We start from the raw sequence: 22,113 nt of genomic DNA, 5'->3' as shown, positions 1-22,113 counted from the left end.
AAAATATGGATACTGCCAAACTCGCCTCTCCTAATGGTCCATTGCCAAGGAAAAACAGGCTCTAGTTTTATTTAGAAGTCCTTAAAAATAGTGTAGGAGGTGGGAGGGTAGATTAAGTGACCTCCAAAGACCAGTCTAGACTCAGGAAATTCTGATAAATTTGGAAATGTAGGTTTCAAGAGACCGAGGGTGGGGGGCTTCCCACAATGAGGCCCTTTTTAGTATTTGCTGCTGCAGTCTGATGAGCTGAATTAATCACTGTTCTTCACAATCAACTAAGGAAAATGGCCTTTCCTTCAAAAACCAGCTGTCAGCAATGACTATAAATTGGTTCATTTTACATGGAAAGATGCCCTGTGATAGGTTGTCAGCTAAATGAATGCTTACTTTGATGTAATTTGAAACAGAGTGTTGGAAGTGGCAATATATGAATAGAACAAGATGGGGTAATAAACAGCAATTTCTTCAGTCACACTAAGGCCCCACAAAGAACATCCAAGGGGTAAATTTTGAGGCTGACAAGTAAAAATCATAATCCTAACAATGATGCCTAATGTTTATTGAGCACTTCTTATGTCCTAGACACTGTACTAAGTGGATTATTTATGTTTATTGAGCACTTCTTATGTCCTAGACACTGTACTAAGTGGATTATTTGTATTATCTTACTTACCATGAAAATATATCCAAAAAGGACTGTTTGCTACTGAGACCTGCCAAGTCTTCATCAAAATCACAGGCCCATGTCAATGATCTAAATGCACCGGTTAAAAGAGATTGCCAAGTAAACAAACAAACAAACAAACAAAATACAGGGATTGCCAATGTGGATCAAAAAAAACATGATCCAACTATACTTTGTCTGCAAGAAACCTATTTTAAATATAAAGATGTATGTAAATTCAAAGTAAATGAATAGAGAAAACTATCCCATGCTAACACTAATCAAAAGCAAGCAGGAGGAGCTATCCTAAGTCCAGACAAAACAGACTTCAAAGTAGGGAAAGTTATCAGGAATAAAGAAAAGCAGTACATAGTGATGAGGAGTGCAATTTTCCAGAAAAGCATAATAATTAATACTGTGTATATGCCTAACAGACTATGTGAGGCAAAAACTGGTAGAACCTCAAGGAGAAATCGGTGAATCCAATATGGTAGTTGGAAACTCTAACCCCTGTCTCTCAGAAATGGACAGATGCAGCTGACAGGAGATCAGAAAGGGCCTTGTGGAACTCTACAACACCATCAGTCAACTAGATACATTGACATTTACAAACTACTTCATCCAACTACAGTAGAACACATACTTTTCTTAAGTTCACATAGAACATTCACCAAGACAGACCACATTCTGAGCCATAAAACACACCTTAGTACTTTTAAAAGATTAGAAATCATCAATGTCTGCTCCTCAACCACAGGAACTAAACTAGAAATCAAAAGCAGAAAGGTAGCTGGAATACCCTCAAAAATGTGGAAGTTAAGCAACATACTTCTAAATACCACATGGGTCAAAGGAGAGATCTCAAGATAAATTTTAAAATATTTTGAACTAAATCAAAGTGAAAACATAAATTATCAAAATTTGTAGGATGCAGTGAAAACAGCAGTTAGAGCAAAATTTATAGCACTGAATGCATATTTTAGAAAAGAAGAAAGATCTAAAATCAACAATACAGGTTTCTAGCTTAGGAAACTAGAAAAAGGAGAGAAAATAAAATCCAAAATTAACAGAAGAAAAGAAAAAATTAAGACTTAGACCAGAAATCAATGAAATTTTCTCTTTTTCTTTTTTCAACTTTATTTTTTTTAATGTTTTATTTATTTTTGATACAGAGAGAGACAGAGCATGAGAGGGGGAGGGTCAGAGAGAGAGGGAGACACAGCATCTGAAACAGGCTCCAGACTCTGAGCTAGCAGTCAGCACAGAGCCTGACGCGGGGCTCGAACCCACGAACGTGAGATCTGACCTGAGCTGAAGCCGGAGGCTTAACCGACTGAGCCACCCAGGCGCCCCTCAACTTTATTTTAATTCCAGTACAGTTAACATACAGGTTCCATTAGTTTCAGGTATACAATATAGTGATTCAGCACCTACATACAACACCTTGTGCTCATCACAACAAGTGCCCTCCTTGATCTCCATCGTCTATTTAACTCATCCCTCCACCTACCTCCCCTTTGGTAACCATCAGTTTATTCTCTATAGGTAAGAGTCTGTTTCTTGGCTTGTCTCCATTCTCCCTCTCTTTTTCTTTGCTCACTTGTTTTATTTCTTAAATTAACACATGAGTGAAATCATATGGTATTTGTCTTTCTCTGACTTATTTCACTTAGTGTTTTACTCTCTAGCTCCATCCATGTCATTGCAAATGGCAAGATTTCATTCTTTTTTATGGATGAATAATATGCTATTGCATATATATAATACATCTTCTTTATCCATTCATCTGTTGATGGACCCTTGGACTACTTCCATAATTTGGCTACTGTAAATAGAGAAAACTCAACAAAACCAAAAGCTGGTTCTTTGAGAAGATTGATAAAACTGATAAGCTTTTAGCAGGGATAACTATCTAATAAATAAATAAAAATAAAAAGGGGACACAAACTACTAATATCAGAAAGAAAGAGGAGCATCATTATAGATCCCATGGAAATTATAAAGAAAATACTATAAGCAACTTTATGCCCACAAATTTGATAATTTAAAAAAAGGGACCAATTCCTTGAAAGACACAATCTGATAAACTTCACACAAAGAGAAGTAGTCTAACTGGGCAGGCCTATATCCATTAAAGAAATTGAATCAACAGCATTCCCACATAGAAAGCAACAAACCCAGATGAATTCACTGGTGAATTCTACAAAACATTTAAGGAATAAATGATATAAATTCTCCACAATCTCTTTCAGAGGCTACAAGCAGAGGGAATATTTCCTAACTCATTTTATGATTTCAGCAGTACACTAATACCAAAAACAAACTGACATTAGAGGAAAGGAAACCTATAGACCAATATCTCTCATGAACATATATGCAACAATCCCCAACAAAATATTAGCAAATAGAATCTCACATATACACCATGACCAAATGGAATTTATTCAAGTATGCAAGGCTGGTTCAACACTCAAAAATCAATTAATATAATTTATCACACAAATAAAATGAAAAAAAAATCGCATGATCATATCAAGAGATTCAGAAAAAAAGCCTTTAATAAAACCCAATATTTTTTGCAATAAAAAAAACCTTCTCAGTAAAGTAGGAGTAGAGGGAAACTTTCTCAACTTTAAAAAGACTATAAAAAATCTTCAGGTAACATCATACATAATGGTAAGAAACTTGAAGCTTTTCCACTAAGATCCAGTACAAGGCAAGCATGTCCCCTCTCACCACTCCTTTTCAACATTGCACTGGAAGTCCTTGCTAATGCAATAAGGAAAGAAAAGATACATCAGTTGGGAAGGAAAGACATAAAGCTATCTTTCTTCATAGATGACATGATCATCTATGTAGAAGATCATCTATGAGAAATGACTAAAAAGCCCTGCTGGAACTTAGCAATTATAGGAAGGCTTCAGGATACAACATTGATATATACAAGAGTCATTTGCTTTTCTATATACTACTAATGAGCAAGTGGTGTTTGAAATTAAAATTGCAAGCCATTTACATTAGCACCTTCCAAACTGAAAGGCTTAGTTATAAATCCAACAAAATATGTATAAGACCTATATGAAGAAAACTAAAAAACTCTTTTTTTTCAAATTTTTGTTTAATTTATAGTTAGTTTACATACAGTGCAATATTGGTTTCAGGCATAGAATTCAATTATTCATCAATTACATACAATACTCAGTGTTCATAATAACAAGTGCCTTCTTGAATACCCATTACCCATATAGCACTTCCCCCCACCACCAACCCTCAGTTTGTTCTCTATCTTAAGAGTCTCTCAAAGTTTATTATTATGTTTTGTTTCTTAGATTCCACATATGAATAAAATCATGTAGTATTTGTCTTTCTCTGACTGACTAATTTCCCTTAGCGTAATATACTCTAGCTCCAACCATGGTGCAAATGACAAGATTTCCTCATTTTTTAATGGCTGATGAATATTCCATCATACACACACACACACACACACACACACACACATATATACACATCTTTATCCATTCATCAGTCGATGAATATTTGGAGTCTCTCCATATTTTGGCTATTGTTGATAATGCTGCTATAAACAGATGGGTACATGTACCTCTTCAAATCTGTATGAAAACTATAAAATTCTGATGAATTAAATCAAAGAAGAACTAAATAAATGCAGAGATATTCCATATTCAAGAATATAAAGACTCAAAATTGTCAAGATATCAGTTCTTCTCAACATGATCTGTAGATCCAATGCAATTACAATCAAATTACAAACCTAATGACTGACAGGACAAACTCCACAACTAAAGGGAAAGAAGATGCCACACTGAAGAAGGTGGGAAGTATGGGGGCACCTGGGTGGCTCAGTTGGTTAAGTGTCTAACTTTGGCTCAGGTTATGATCTTGTGGTTTGTGAGTTCAAGCCCTGCTTTGGGCTGTGTGCTGACAGCTCAGAACCTGGAGTCTGCTTCAGATTCTGTGCTCCCTCTCTCTCTGCCCCTCTTATGCTCATGCTCTGTCTTTCAATAATAAATAAATGTTAAAAAAAAAAAGGTGGGAAGTATTGAGACATGGTTTAGGGGAGAAATGGATCATGAATGCTGCAGAGGGGAAGAAGCCATGGTCAGGGAGAAAGGCAAGAAAGAGAGGAGCATACAGGGGAATGCACACAGAGAAGATTTCCCCAAACCCATCGGCTTGGAAAACAAGAGGGGCTGAATTGCATGAGTTCTTGCAAAAGCAGGTCTTAAAGCCTAAAGTTTTTTTCTTAATTTTTTTAATATTTATTTTTGAGACAGAGAGAGACAGAGCATGAGTTGGGGAAAGGGAGAGAGAAAGGGAGACACAGAATCAGAAACAGGCTCCAGGTTCTGAGTTGTCAGCACAGAGCCTGACGCGGGGCTCAAATCCAGAAACCGTGAGATCATGACCTGAGCTGAAGTCTGCTGCTTAACTTTGTGAGCCACCCAGGCACCCCAAGCCTAAAGTTTTAAAGGTCAGCAGTCTTGGCTGGGATAGATCCCAGGAGGCACCGTGCTGCTCCTGGAGAGGCAGGGGCAAACTGCTTGGAAACAGTGATCTGAAGAATGCCTGGGGCACACAGGGGTTCTTAGCTCTTCTCAAAACATATCCCTGAGGCAACATTCACAGACACGCCTTTCTAGGAACAAAGGAGTGGTTGGAACCATTTTTCTCCCTACCCCTTGGCATAAAAGCAGAGCCACCTGTGGTAAGGAGCGCAGCACCAACACTGGCTGCCTAACTTGCTTACAGTAAGCCCCACATCCCTGTGCTCTGGCAGGACTGCCCTTCTTTGTCAAGCTTGCCTCAGTCCCAGTATGGTGGGCCTTTCCCCCAGAAAACCAACACAACCCCCTGCCTACACCACATCTCCCAGCCAAAGAGTTGTGGAGGTAGTATCAGGTCTCATTTCACAAGCAGACCAGAGTACACCTGGTTAAAATTCCTACATTTAAGCTAGGGACCAAATACTGCCCACTGCAGGCAAGGAGAGCCTCTGCTGATGACTGGCCTGAAGGACAGAGTAGCCAGAAAACAACAGCCTAGCACACAAGATACTCCCTGAAGCTCCAGGGCCTGGGCACTACAGGACGTCTTCTCTAGAAGGCCATTGCATTCAGGAGCAGAAAACATAATCAGCATTTCTAGCATGCAGAAAGAAGAAGGAAGAGAGAGACTTAGACAAAATGCAAAGATGGAGGAATTTATCCCAAGTGAAAGGACAGGATAGGCCATAGCCAGATATAAGCAAACCAAATATAAGTAACAGGACTGATGGAGAATTTAAAGTAATAATCATAAGGATACTCACTGGGCTTGAGAAAATAATAGAAGACATCAGTAAGATCCTTATCACAGAGATAAAAAAGTTGAAGAATTAATCAAAGAGGAAGAGGGCAATAAATGAGATTGAAAACAGGCTTAACACAACGACACAAAGCTGGAAGACGTGGAGGAACAAATTGGTGATCTACATGACAAAATAATAGAAAGAAATTACGATGAACAAAAAAGAGAAAGAATTATGCAACACGAGAAGAGTCTTGGGGAACACAGTGACTCCATGAGCTATTTCATTCATATTATAGGAGTCACAGAAGAAGAGAGAGAAAAAGAAGTTAGAAAATTTATTTTAAGAAATAGCAGAGGGGCGCCTGGGCGGCTCAGTCAGTTGAGCGTCCGGCTTCAGCTCAGGTCATGATCTCACGGTTTGTGGGTTCGAGCCCCACGTCAGGCTCTGTGCTGACAGCTAGCTCAGAGCCTGGAGCCTGCTTCAGATTCTGTACCTCTCTCTCTCTCTGCCCCTCCCCTGCTCGTGCTGTCTCTCTCTGTCTCTCAAAAAATAAATTTAAAAAATTTAAAAAATTAAAAAAAAAGAAATAGCAGAAAACTTCTCTAATCTGGGGAAGGACATAGATATCCAAATCCAGAAGGCATAGAAAACTCCCATTAAAATCAACAAAAGCAGGCCAACACCAAGACATATTGTAATTAAATTTGCAAAATATACTGATAGAGAAAATAATCTTAAAAGTAGCAAAACAAAGGAAGTCCTAAATTACAAAGGAAGACTCAGAAGACTGGCTGCAGGTCTTCCCACGGAACCTTGGCAAGGCAGCAGGGAGAGCGGCATGATGTATTCAACGTGCTGAATGGCAAAAATCTGCAGCCAAGAATACTCTATCCAGCAAGGCTACCATTCAGAATAAAAGGAGAGATTAAGAGTTTCCCAGTCAAACAAAAACTAAGGGAATTCGTGACCACTAAAGCAGCCCTGTAAGAAATGTTAGAAAGCACACTTTGAGTGCAAAGGAGAGAGCTAAGTGTCAAAGAAAAGAAAGAATCAGAGAAAATATCCAGAAACAATGACAAAACAAGTAATAAAATGGCACTAAATATATATCTATCAATAATTACTTTGAATGTAAATGGACTAAACACTCCATTAAAAAAAACATATATGGTGTTGGAATGGATGAAAAAAAGGAGACCATCTATATGCCTCCTATAAGAGACTCATTTTAGGCCTAGAGGCCTGCAGATTGAAAGGGAGAGGGTGGAGAAACATTTATCATCCAAATGAAGTTCAAAAGAAAGCCACAGTAGCAATACTTACATAGAACAAACCAGACTTTAAAACAAAGACTGTAACAAGAAACAAAGAAGGGCACTGTATCATAATAAAGGGAACACGCCCACAAAATGTCATAACAATTTTAAGTATTTATGCACCTGACATCAAATCACTCAAATATATAAAACAACCAATAACAAACAGAAAGAAACTAATTGATAATTTTACAATAAGAGTAGGGGACTTTATTACCTCACTCACATCAAGGGACAAATCATCTAAACAGAAAATCAAAAAGTAAACAATGGCTTAAAATGACACACTGAGTCAGATGTACTTAACAGATATTTTCAGAGCATTCCATCCTAAAATAGCAGAATACACATTCTTTTCAAGAGCACATGGAACATTTTTTAGAATAGATCACATATTAGGTCATAAAACAGGACTCAACAAACATGAAAAGATTGAAGCCATACCATACATCTTTTCTGACCACATGCTATGAAATTAAAAGTCACCCACAGGCAAAATTTGAAAAGACCAAAAATACCTGGAAGTTAAGCAACATGCTACTAAACAATAAATAGGTTAACCAGGAAATAAAAGAGGAAAGAAAAAAATAAATGTGAACAAGTAAAAATGAAAACACAGCAATCCAAAATCTTTGGGATGCAGTAAAAGCAGTCTTCAGAGGGAATTTTATAACAATACAGGCCTACCTCAAGAAGCAATAAAAACCTCAAATAAACAACCTAACCTTACACTTAAAGGAACTAGTAAAAGAACAACAATAAAGCTTAAAGTCAGAAGAAGTAAGGAAATAATAAAGATTAGAGCAGAAATAAATGAGATAGAAATTAAAAAACAATAAAGCATATCAATGAAACCATATAATTCACCATGAGATTTATTCCTGGGTTGCAAGAGTGTTTTTTTTAATTAATAAAGTTGGCAAACTTTTAGCTAGACTTATTAAAAATAAAGGAGAAAGGACATAAATAAATAAAATCACGAGAGGAGAAATAACAACCAACACCACAAAAATACAAAGAATTATGTCCATTCTCACCAGTGTTATTTACCATAGTACTGAAAGTCCTAACCACAGCAATCAGACAACAAGAAGATATAAAAGGTATCCAAATCAGCAAGAAAGAAATAAAACTTTCATGATTAGCAGATGAGAAGATACTACATATAGGAAACCTGAAAAATTCCACAAAAAAACCCTGCTAGAACTGATAAATGATTTCAGTAAGATCATAGGATGCAAAATCAACATACAGAAATCTGTTCACTTCAATACACCAATAATGAAGCAGCAGACATAAATTAAGGAATCAATCCCATTTATAATTTCACAAGAAACAGTGGTACCTAGGAACAAATCTAACCAAAGAGGTAAAAGACCTGTACTCTGAAAATTACAAAACACTGATGAAAGGAACTGAAGATAACAAAAAGAAATGGAAAGACATTCCATGCTTATAGATTGGAAGAACAAATATTGTTTAAATGTCTATACTACTCAAAGAAATCTACAGAGTTAATGCAATCTCTGTCAAAATACCACCAGCATTGTTCACAGAGCTAGAACAAATAATCCTAAAGTTTGTATGGAATCACAGAAGACCTTGAGTAGCCAAAACAACCTTGTAAAAGAGAAGCAAAGCTGAAGGCATTCCAATTTCAGACTTCAAGTTATATTACAAAGCTGTAGGGATACAAACAGTATGGTAGTGGCACAAAAATAGACACATAGATCAATGTAACAGAATAGAAAACCAGAAATGTATCCATAATTGTATGGTCAGTTAATCTTAGACAAAGCAGGAAAGAATATGCAATGGAAAAAAAAACTGTCTCTTCAGGAAATGATGTTGGCAAAACTGGACAGCAACATGAGGAAGAATAAAACTAGACCACTTTCTTACACCATACACAAAATAAATTCAAAATGGATTTAGTCCTAAATATGAGACCTGAAACCACAAAAATCATTGAAGAGAGCACAAGCAGTAATTTCTCTGATGCCAGCCCAACAACATTTTTCTAGATATGTCTCCTGAGGCAAGGGAAACAAAAGTAAAAGTAAACTATTGGGACTTTATCAAAATAAAAAAGCTCCTGTACATTGAAGGACGTATCTGATAAAGGGTTAGTATCCAAATATATAAAGAACATATAAAACTCAACACCCCAAAAAAGGAATAATCCAATTTAAAAAGGGACAGAAGACATGAATATACATTTTTCCAAAGAAGATATCCAAATGGTCAGCAGACACATGAAAATATGCTCAACTGATTATCAGGGAAATATAAATCAAAACCTCAATGAGATATCACCTCACTCTCGTCAGAATGGCTAAAATCAACAACACAATATAAAAAGTGTTGGCAAGGATGCAGGTGGGTTTTTAAAAGCAGACTATATTTTTTTAGAGCAGTTTTAGGTTCACAGCAAACTTGACAGGAAGATACATATACAGTTTGCATATACTCCCTATCCCCACATAAGCACAGTCTCCCCCATCATCAATACCCCCCACCAGAGTGGGACATTTGTTACAATGAGTGAACCCACATTGGTACAACATCACTCAAAGTCCACAGATGACATTAAAATTCACTCATGGTGTACTTTCTATAGGTTTAGACAAATGCATGATGACATGTATCCACCATTATGGTATTATAAAGAGAATTTAGATTGCCTACACATTCACTGTGCTCTGCCTGACTCATGGTGGAGGGCACTTATGGGGAAGAGCACTGGGTGTTATATGGAAAACAATTTGACAATAAAATATTGTGGGGAAAAAAACCCCCACTGCATTTCTATACGGAGCACTGAATGATTAGGAGTCCAAACTTAAAAACAACAGCATCAGGTCCCAGCACTGTGGGTGCGATGACACCGTAGCGGGGCAGCTCCACTCGGGAAAGTCTCTCCTACTCTGCAGCCAAGCAGCCCTCTCCCTGGTGAAATCATCCCAAGATGCCCAAGGGATAGTCAGTCTAGCAGGTGCAATAAAGGATGAGCCCAAGCAGAGACAGACAAGGTTGTCAGCCAAACTTGTTCCTACAGAACTGGAAATTAAGCCACAAATGGCCACCAAAACCCGAGAAATCTTCAGGATAAATAAATAAATAAATGCAAACAAAAGGTAATGTGAACAAAAAAGCAAACTGGCCAACGAAAAAACTGAAGAAGGCTTATCTATAAAAAACTGGAAAATGAGTAACAAGGAGAGGCCAGTCTCCAATGAAAGAGAGAAGGAAGCCAAATCTGATTAACAGCTTACAACCAAGTCTTATCAGTGGTCCCAAATCTTTCTTCTCAAACAGTACAGAGACATAGCCTAACAGCTATTCTGTAAATACCAGTTTTAGAACATAAGTAACATATTTTTTAAAAAGAAGGAATCTTCATCATTTTTAAAAATATATATAAGTAAATGGAAATGTCTATTTTTTTTTTAAGAGGTGAAATCAAGCACTGGATATTTATTTTTCTGATCAAAAAATAGTGGGATATTGAAAGAGAGGAGGTTTTGACTGCTTGGATATTAACATTCCATAGGCTGGTAAGAGGGGAGTTTTTATATTCTATGACACAAGATGAAGGAAATGGCAATTTGGAGTCACAACCATGGATTTAATATGTCTTCAAGTGCGAAATTCCTTAACTTCTATTCCCAAGTTGTTTGTAAATTTGTGGCCTGATTTTTGCTACCTCTGACAGAATTCTGTGATGTCTATACATCTTGGGTCATGATAATCCAGTTTTCCCTAATTTTGTTAATGTGCTGTGAAAGATTGGCATTTAGAGCATATCATGTGTATGGTGTTAAGTTATAAATTAGTAGAACCTAAGACCTAACAGATTATCATTGTCAGGAAGGGTTTGGTACTTGTTGTCTTCTTCATAAAGACAATTTGTCTTCAAATTTAGGCCATGAAAATACTGGAATAACTGTTCAGAAAGAAGGGCAATGACAAGGGTTTTTAGATTTTCAATTTTCAGTAATTTTATTATAATTGTTCATAATACCTAGTACTCATGTTGAAAAACTAATAAAAATCTCTATTATGAAAGAAAAATACTGTTTAAATTGCAATGTAATCTTAAGATTTTAATTCCTTCCAAAGTGACCTACAGATTCAGTCAAATCCCAATCAAAATCCCAGCAGGTTTTTAAATAGAAATTTCTAAGCTGATTCTAAAATTCATATGGAAATGCAAAGGACCTAGAATAGCTAAAGCAATTTTGAAAAAGGGCAAGTTAGGAACTTAGAGTATCTGATTTCAAGACTACAAAACAATGTGGTATTGGCATAAGGATAGCAATATAGATCAATGAAACAGAATAGAGTCCACAAATAGACTCACACAATGTATTCAATTTGTTTTCAACAAAAGTACTTTGTCAAAGTGATTCAATAAGGTAAGGGTAAGCTTTTCAACAAATGGTACCCCCCCCAAAATAGAATAAAAAGAAAGAAAAAGAAACATTGACTCTTACTTCATGCTATATACAAAAATTAACTCAAAATGGGTAATAGACCTAAAGGTAACAGCTAAAATTATAAAATGTCTGTAAGAGAATCTAGAAGAAAACTTTGTCACATTGAATTAGGGAAAGATTTCTTTGATAGCATACAAAAAGCCCAAGCCATAAAATTTTTAAGTATATTTTTATTACTATTTTATTCAGTTTTTAATTTTAATTCCAGTATAGTTAGTGTTATACTAGTTTCAGATGCACAATATAGTGATTGAACAGTTCCGTACATTACCCAGCTCTCATTATGACAGGTACACTCCTTAATCCCCATCATCTATTTCCCCATACCCTCCCTCCCTTCTGGTAACCATCAGTTTGTTCTGTATAGTTAAAGTCTATTTCTTGGTTTCTTTCTTTTTTCCTTTGCTCCTTCATTTTATTTTTTAATTCCAATATGAGTGAAATCATGTGGTATTTATCTTTCTCTGACTGACTTATTTTACTTATCGTTATACTTTCTTTTTTAAATGTTCATTTATTTTTGAGAGACAGAGAGACAAGAGTGAGCGAGGGAGGCACAGAGAGAGAGGGAGACACAGAATCTGAAGCAGGCTCCAGGCTCTGACCTGTCAGCACAGAGCCTGAAGCGGGGCTCAAAGTCATGAGATCACGACCTGAACTGAAGTCACTTAACCAAGTGAGCCACCCAGGGCCCCATTATACTTTCTACCTCCATCCATGTTATTGCAAATGACACGATTTTATTTCTTTTTTATGACCGAGGAGTATTCCATATATACATGTGACACCTATTCTTTATTCATCTATTGATGAACACTTGGGCTACTTCCATAATTTGGCTATTGTATATAATGCTGCAATAAACATAGGGCTGCATGTACCCCTTTGAATTTTGTATTTTGGGGGTAAACAGTGTGATTACTGGATTGCAGGCTAGTTCTATTTTCAACTTCTTGAGGAACCTCCATACTGTTTTCCATATGGCTGCACCTGTTTGCATTCCCACCAACAGTGCAAGGGGGTTTCCCTTTCTCCACAACCTCACCAACACCTGTTGTTTCTTATGTTGTTGATGTTAGCCATCCTGACAGGTGTAAGGTGGTATCTCATTGTGATTTTGATTTGCCTTACCCAGATGATCAGTGATATTGAGCATCTTTTCATGTGTCTGTTAGCCATCTGCATGTCTTCTTTGGAGAAATATCTATTCATTTTTAATTTGGTTATTTGTTTTTTGGACGTTAAGTTTTATAAGTTGTTTACATATTTTGGATACTAATTTTTATTGGGAATGTCACTTGCAAAAATCATCTCCCATTCAGTAGGCTGCCTTTTAGCTTTGTTGATTGTTTCCTTTACTGTGCAGGAGTTTTGTGTTTTGATGTAGTCCCAATCATTTATTTTTGCTTTTATTTCCCTTGCTTCAGAAGACATATCTTTAAAAATGTTGTTACTGTCTATACTCTCTTCTAGGATTTTTATGGTTTCAAGTCTCACATTTAGTTCCTTAATCTATTTTGAGTTTATTTTTATGGGTGACATAAGATAGTGGTCCAGTTTCATTCTTTTGCATGTTGCTGTCCAGTTTTCCAAACACGATTTGTTAAAAAGACTATCTTTCCCATTGGATATTCTTTCCTACTTTGTGGAAGATTAATTGATCATATAACTTGGGGGTTATTTCTAGGTTTTCTGTTCTGTTTTATTGACCTATGTGTCTGTTTTTGTGCCAGTACCATACCGTTTCGATTACAACAGCCTTGTAATATAACTTGAAGTCCGGAATTGTGATGCCTCCAGCTATGCTTTTCTTTCTCAAAGTCGCTTTGGCTATTCAGGGTCTTTTGTGGTTCTATGCAAATTTTAGGATTGTTTCTTCTAGTTCTGTGAAGAATGCTGTTGGTATTTTGACAAGAATTACATTCAACCCATTGATTTACAAAGCGTAAACTTTTTTAAAAATTTAAGTGGACTGTGTCAAAATTGAAAGCTTCTGTTCTTCAAAAGACAATGTTAGAAAAATGAGCAGACAAGCCACAGACTGAGGAGAAGTATAATTGATTCTCCTATGCAGTAGTTATGTTCTTACAGTTGCCATGAACACTTAATCAGCAAAATGCTGAACTAGGGGAGATACAAGGTTAAGTTCCAGTGAGCCTGTGCTCACATTATTATTAACCAATCAAAAACATCACCTTGTTTTATGTGTATTTCTGTTTAAGACACCTTATGTGATGTATGTTAACTTAACATTGAACATTAACATGGCTGACAGTACTGGAGCTCATGCTCCACCAAAGCAAGTCTGACACATGTACTTTCTCCATAAGGCATGAGAGCACTTCAGTACTGTGCTTGGGGTTATTCTAAACAGGGAGTCAGGATTCAGAGGAGGGGCAAGATGGCAGAGAAGTAAGGAGCCCCATTACCTCTGCCCGCAGTTATCAAACTGAGAAGAATTAAAAGCCACAGCTTTTTGATCTCCAAGAACAGAGGTGTGCGCACAGACCCCTTATTGAAAGCAGCCTCATGGATGCCTGAGTGAGTGCAAACTGGGACCAGAGACTTTGGGGGAGGGAACACCAGCCCAAAGGGGAGCCAGCAGACAAAGCACCGAGAGGCTTGGCGCTGGGCCCGCAGAGAGCTGTGGGTCCACAGGCACACAGATCCATGGAGAGCTGTGCATGCGCCAGATGCCTTTGTATCCAGAGGTGCACAGATCTGCAGAGAGCCACGCAGGACTGCAGTGCAGGGCGGTGGAGAGACCAGGGGAAGAGAAATAGAGACTGAATCACTCATAGCATAATCTCTGGAGAGGGGAGACCTTGCCCAGGACTGAGAACCGCTGGGTGCAGAGAAAGAAATCCATCCCCCTTAGCAGGCTTGTTCTCCCTTGGGACCGGCAGCTCACCAATTTCAGGTGGAGCCAGAAGGAAAAAAACTGGCTTCACAATCCCCCTACTCAATCCTGCCCAAAAGCCACCTGCCTGCCAGAGATTTTAACTGTGGTGGCAACATCAAGTGCTTGCGCAAGGACTTAGAAACCTGGCGGAATATAAAAAACAGAAACAATTAGACCCACCCAAGGCACATGGAGGTGGGACTCAAGAGTGTCTGGCAACTCACGGTCTGAGGGGGGCTTGGGGCGCCGCCATTCTTCTCCCCACATCCACTAAGGCAGAGCCTCAAAGAGCAGCCCCTGAGTCCCGACCTACCTACACCAAGCCACGCCCATCCACGCTGGAGAGCTGCTTTGCTTTTGCTTATTATTTTTAATTGTTTTTTTTATTTTTTCTTAATACTTTTACTTTTTAATTTTCCCCCTGCTTTCTCTTTTCTATTTTCCTATTTCCTTCTTTTCCCCCCTTCCCCCCTGGAATCTGGGAAAGACCAATATTTAGGCACTGCTGTGCTTAGATAAACTCTTACCATCCAGGTAGTTTTTCCTTTATCTAATCCTTAGCTCCCCCTCCACAGGATTTATGCTCTCAGACTGTCCTTTATCTCTGGCTGTCACTGTCCCCCCAACTCCCCACCTGCTTTTCTTTCCCCTCTCTTTTCTTTCCTGTTCCTTTTTTTCTTTCCCCTTTTGGTTTGCTTCTTTACTTGTTCTGTCAGTGCATTTATGTACTTGTGTTCTCTGTGTGTTTTCCTTTTCAGGGCTACCTCAAGAGACAACCCAAAGCACACATAGTGGAAAGTCCCAAATATCGCTGAATAGGGAACAAAAATAATCAAAGGCACAACAAGAGAAACTGAGAGACACCATTAAAAAAACATTTCCTGAAACGACAGGCCCTAGACAGTCAATAGGCCTCCTTTAACAGAGCAGTACTAACAGGTGCACCATATACAATGAGCTTTTAAAACTGACCAGAGACAGAAAACTAGCCAAAATGACAAAATGGAAGCACTCTCCACTAAAGAAACTCTAGGAAGAAGTCACAGCCACAGAACTGCTCAAAACAGACCTAAACAAGATAACTGAATAAGAATTTTAAAAAACTGTCATAAAATTAATCTCTGGTCTTGAAAAAAGCATCAGAGAAGCTACTGATACAATGACTAGGGACTTTCAAAATAGCTGTGACAAGTTTAAAAAGGCTATAAATGAGGTGAATAACAAATTGGAGGTGGCCACCTCATGGATTGAAGAGGCAGAGAGAAGAATAGGTGAAATAGAAGACACAGTTATAGCAAAAGAGGAAGCTGGAAAAAAAAAAAAGAGAAATTGATCCAGGAGCAGAAGAGGAGAATTCCAGACCTGAGTGATACAATCAAACGGAACAACTACCCTATCATAAGAATTCCTGAAGAGGAAGAAAGAGAGAGAGAGGTCCTGAAGGGGTACTAGATGAAATTATAACTGAGAATTCCCCAAATCTGGGGAAATAAATAGACATTCAAATTCAAGAGGCACAAAAAAATCCCCTTAAGACGTAATTTGAATCAACATCATAGTGAAACTGGCAAAATATAAAGATAAAGAGAGAATTCTGAAAGCAGCTAGGGATAAAAGGGCTCTAACATACAAAGGGAAACCTATCAGAGTGGTTATAGACCTATCTACTAAACTTGGCAGGTCAGAAAGGAATGGCAGGAAATCTTCAATGTGATGAGCAAGAATAATATGCAACCAAGAATTGATTATCCAGCAAGCCTGTCATTCAAAATAGGAGAGATAAAAGGTTTTACCAAATTAAAAAAAAAAAAAAAATTGAGAGAATTCATCACCACCAAACCAGCCTTACAAGAAATCCAAAGAGGGACTCTATGAAGGTAAGAAGGAATATAAGACACCAGAGACATCAATACAAACATGAACCCTACGGAGAACACAATGAATCTAAACCCATATTTTTTATTAATAACACTGAATGTATATGGACTGAATGCTCCAGTCAAATGACACAGGGTAGCAGAATGGATAAAAAACCAAAATCCATCTATTTGCTGTCTACAAGAGACTCACCTTAGAGCTGAAGACAACTTTAGATTGAAAGTAAGGGGATGAAGAAATATCTACCATGTGACTAGAGGCCAAAAGAAAGCCGGAATAGCCATACTTATATCAGACAAACTGGACTTTAAAATAAAGGCAGTAACAAAAGATGAAGAAGGACATTATATAATAATTACAGTGTCTCTCCATCAGGAAGAGCTGACAATTATAAACATTCATGCGCCAAATTCGGGAGCATTCAAATACATAAAACAACTAATCACAAACAGAAGCAATCTTATGGATAAGAATGTGCTAATTGCAGGGGACTTTAATACTCCACTTACAACAATGGATAGGTCAACCAGACAAAAAAATCACTAAAAAAATAATGGACCAGAATGGCACACTGGAACAGATGGAATTAATAGATATATTTAGAACTCTACATCCTGAAGCTAGGGAATTCACTTTTTTCTTGAGGGCACATGGAACATTCTCCAAGACTGATCACATACGGGGTCATAAAACAGCCCTCAATAAACACAAAATAATTGAGATCAGACCATGCACACTTTCAGATCACAATGCTATGAAACTTGAAATCAACCACAGGAAGAAGTCTGGAAAACCTCCAAAAATGTGGAGGTTAAAAACTATCCTGGTGAAGAATGATTGGGTGAACCAGGCAATTAGAGAGGAAATTTTATAATATATGGAAACAAATGAAAATGAAAATACAACAATCCAAACTCTCTGGGACACAGCAACGGCAGTCCTAAGAGGACAGTTTATTGCAATCCAGGCCTATTTCAACAAACTAGAAAAAACAAACTCAAAACCTAACAGAGCACCTAAGGAAACTAGAAAGGGAGCAGCAAGAGCACCCCAAACCCAGTAAAAGAGAAATAATAAAGATCAAGGCAGAATTAAACAAGATAGAATCCACAAAAACAATTGAACAGAACAATGAAACCAAGAGTTGGTTTTTTTGAAAACATAAACAAAATTGATAAACCTCTAGCTAGGCTCCTCAGAAAGAAAAGAGAGAAGACTCAAATAGACAAAATCATGAAGGAAAATGGATCTATTACAACAGATCCCTCAGAAATTCAAGCAATCATCAGAGATTACTATGAAAAATCATATGCCAACAAACTGGACAATTAGAAGAAATGGAAAATTCCTAAATGCACATGCACTACCAAAATTCAAACGGAAAGAGATAGAAAATCTGAACAGACCCATAACCAGTGAAGAAATCGAATCAGTTATCAAAAATTTCCCAACAATAAAAGCCCAGGGCCAGATGAATTCCAGAGGGGAATTCTACCAGACGTTTAAAGCAGAGTTAACACTTATCCTTCTCAAGTTATTCCAAAAAATAGAAATGGAAGGAAGATTTCCAGACTCATTCTACAAAGCACATATCACTTTGATTCCTAAGTCAGACAAAGACCCAACAAAAAAAGAGAACTACAGGCCAATCTCCTTAATGAATACAGATGCAAAAATACTCAACAAGATACTAGCAAATTGAATTCAACAGCATTTAAAAAGAATTCTCCATTAGGATCAAGTAGGATTCATACCTGGGTTACAGGGCTGGTTCAATGTTTGCAAATCCATCAATGTGATACATCACAGTAATGAAATAAAAGAAAAACCCCTATGATCCTGTCGACAGATGCAGAAAAAGCATTTGACAAAGTACAACATTCCTTCTTAATAAAAACCCTCGAGAAAGTCAGGATAGAAGGAACTTACTTAAACATCATAAAAGCCATTTATGAAAAGCCCACAGCTAATGTTATCCACAATGGGGGAAAAACTGAGAGCTTTCCCCCTGAAATCAGGGACACGGCAGGGATGTCCACTCTCACCACTGGTGTTTAACATAGTGCTGGAAGCCCTAGCATCAGCAATCAGACAACAAAAGGAAATAAAAGGCATCAGAATTGGCAAAAAAGAAGTCAAACTTTCACTTTTTGCAGATGACATGATACTCTACATGGAAAACCTGATCGACTTCACCAGAAGCCTTCTAGAACTGATCAATGAATTCAGTAAAGTTTCAGAGTACAAAATCAATGTACAGAAATCAGTTTCGTTCTTATACACCAGAAAGAGAAATCAAGAAACGGATCCCATTCACAATTGCACAAAAAATCATAAAATACCTAGGAATAAACCTAACCAAATATGTAAAAGACCTGTATGCTGAAAATTATAGAAGACTTATGAAGGAAATTGAAGAAGACACAAAGAAATGGTAAAACATTCTGTGCTCATGGATCAGAAGAATAAACATTGTTAAAATGTCATTATTACCCAAAGCAATCTACACATTCAGTGCAATCCCCATCAAAGTTGCACCAGCATTCTTCACAAAGCTGGAACAACCTGCTTTAAAATTCGTATGGAACCACAAAAAACCCCGTTTAGCCAAAGTTATATTGAAGAAGAAAACCAAACCGGAGGCATCAGAATCCCAGATTTAAGACTCTACTGCAAAGCTGTCATCATCAAGAGACTATGGTGTTGTCACAAAAACAGACTCATGGACCAATGGAATAGAATAGAGAGCCCAGAACTGGACCCACAAGTGTATGGCCAATTAATCTTTGACAAAACAAGGAAGAGTATCCAATGGAAAAAAGACAGCCTCTTCAACAGGTGGTGTTGGGAGAGCTGGACAGCAACATGTAGAAGAATAAAATTAGACTGCTTTCTTACACCATTCACAAAAATACACTCAAAATGGATAAAGGAACTGAATGTGAGACAGGAAACCATCAAAACCCTTGAGGAAAAAGCAGGAAATAGCCTCCTTGACCTCAATCGCAGCAATTTTCTACTTGACACATCCCCAAAAGCAAGGGAATCAAGAGCAAAAATGAACTATTGGGACCTCATCAAGATAAAAAGCTTCTGCACTGCAAAGGAAACAATAAAAAAAAAACTAATAGGCAACCGACAGAATGGGAAAAGATAGTGGCAAATGGCATATCAGATAAAGGGCTAGTATCCAAACTCTACAAGGAACTCACCAAACTCCATACCCATAAAACGAATAATCCAGTGAAGAAATGGGCAGAAGACGTGAACAGACACTTCTCCAAAGAGGACATCCAGATGACCAACAGACACACAAAACGATGCTCAGCGTTACTCATCATCAAGGAAATACAAATCAAAACCTCACTGAGATACCACCTCACACTGGTCAGAGTAACTAAAATGAATAAATCAAGAGACTATAGATGCTGGCGAGGGTGTGGAGAAATGGGCACCCTCCTACACTATTGGTGGGAATGTAAACTAGTGCAGTCGCTCTGGAAAACAGTATGGAGGTTCCTCAAAAAACTATCAGTGGAACTCCCCTATGACCCAGCAATACCACTGCTGGGATCTACCCAAGGGATACAGAAATGCTGATGCATAGGAGCACATGTACCCCAATGTTCATAGCAGCAATGTCAACAATAGCCTAATCATGGAAAGAGCCTAAATGTCCATCACCTGATGAGTGGATCAAGAAGATGTGGTATATATATACAATGGAGTACTACATGGCAATGAGAAAGAATGAAATCTGGCCATTTGTAGCAACGTGGGTAAACCTCAAGGGTGTCATGCTAAGCGAAATAAGCCAGGCGGAGAAGGACAGATACCATATGTTTGCACTCATAGGTCTAACAGGAGAAACCTAACAGAGGACCATAGGGAGGGTAAGGGGGAAAGAGAGTTGGGGAGAGAGAGGGACACAAATCATGAGAGACTATTGAATACTGAAAATGAACTGAGGGCTGAGGGGCAGGGGGACAGGGGAAGGTGGTGATGGTCATTGAGGGGGGCACTTGTGGGGAAGAGCACTAGGTGTTATATGGAAACCAATCTGACAACAAACTATTATAAAAATAAAATAAAATAAATAGGGAGTCACCAACAAAATGGACAAAAATGTGAAAAACATGATACTGAATGGACTATGGAAAAGACATTTGCTTCACAGCGTGAGAACTAAAACAGATGGCAGAGTGTCACCCTGTTCACCCTCATCTGGCAGCATGCATATCAGACAACTCGAAGTTTTTGCCACTCTCTGCATGTCTGGGAATAACGGCAAATGTGCCAAAAGTATTGATTTTCGAATTACAAATACATCATAGAGAGCAGGCAAACTGGCAAACACAGATTCTGTAAATAATGAAGATGGACTGCAGTGCTAGGGAAGCGGATAGAAGCCTGCTGTAAGCGCAAGGATTGCTCTTGTGCGAACGCTGCACGTTGCCTCCAAGGGATTTTAAACAAGAGAGTGACATGATCTCTGCTTTTTCTAAACGTAACATGTTATTTGAAGGCAGTTAGACTGGAGACAGGTGGGGATGGCCATATCCGGGTGTGAGGGAGGGTGAATGGACTCAGCCAGAGCAGAGGTTTGAGAGCTGCCCTGACAGCCATCCGAGTCCAGGTGCCAGTGCTGGCCTGGGCCTGAGTGGTGAGGGCGGGATTGGGGACGACCCCCAGGTTCCTGGTTTGGACTGACGAGCAGTGCAGGGTCGTGGGTGAGAGCTCCGGTTTCCAAGTCAGAAATGCCTGAGCAGTCGTGGGTATTCTCCTTACCTCTCTAAGCGTCAGTGTTTTCTTCTCCAGTGTACGGAGTCTACATAATGGGAAACTAACACCTCAGAGTGATTTTGAGATTTAAAGGCTGGGGCTTTTCACTTAAATGAGGGAAATAGGGAATGCAGCAGCTTGTGGGGTTGGGAGAGAAAGAGAGGAGTCCCGCTGGACACCTAAGTTGGACGTGCCTGTGACCACCCAGTCGCTAATTGATTTATTCCCAGGAGGCCAGGAGCAGGGGAGCTGGGGGAGAGACATAATGACTTGGAAGTTATGAGCAGGCCGGTGGCTGCAACAGCCACAAAAAGTGGGTAATTCCCCAAAGATGAAGCCTGAGGAGTTCCAGCACAGAAGAGGCTGGAAAGGAGATCAAGAGAGAGCAGGAGGAGGAGGAGGGGAACCAGGAGGGCCTGGGATGATGGAAGGGGGGAGGAGCATTCCCAGCAGGAAGTGAGCACAGTTAGTGTTCTGAAGACATAAACAGAAAGTCATAGAACTTTTGACACAGAAGGGACCCAAGAGCTCTTTTAATCTAATCCCCTTATCTCTCCTGATGAAGAAATCGAGATTCAAAGATGTGAAGTGAATTGCTTGAGGTCACACTGTGATTTTATAGCAGGATGCCAGATGCCTAAGGAGTAATAAAACACTTTTTGTAACAAATATTCTAAAATTCAAAACTGTTTCTGTTCAGTCACACTGGACGTTTTCCCAGTGTGATTTAGTGAGACTTTGTTGATGTATCAAAACAA

The sequence above is a fragment of the Suricata suricatta genome, chromosome 7, assembly GCF_006229205.1.
Source record: "Suricata suricatta isolate VVHF042 chromosome 7, meerkat_22Aug2017_6uvM2_HiC, whole genome shotgun sequence".
NCBI lineage: Eukaryota > Metazoa > Chordata > Mammalia > Carnivora > Herpestidae > Suricata > Suricata suricatta.
The sequence above is the reverse complement of the archived record's forward strand: the minus strand, read 5'-3'. Positions refer to the sequence as shown.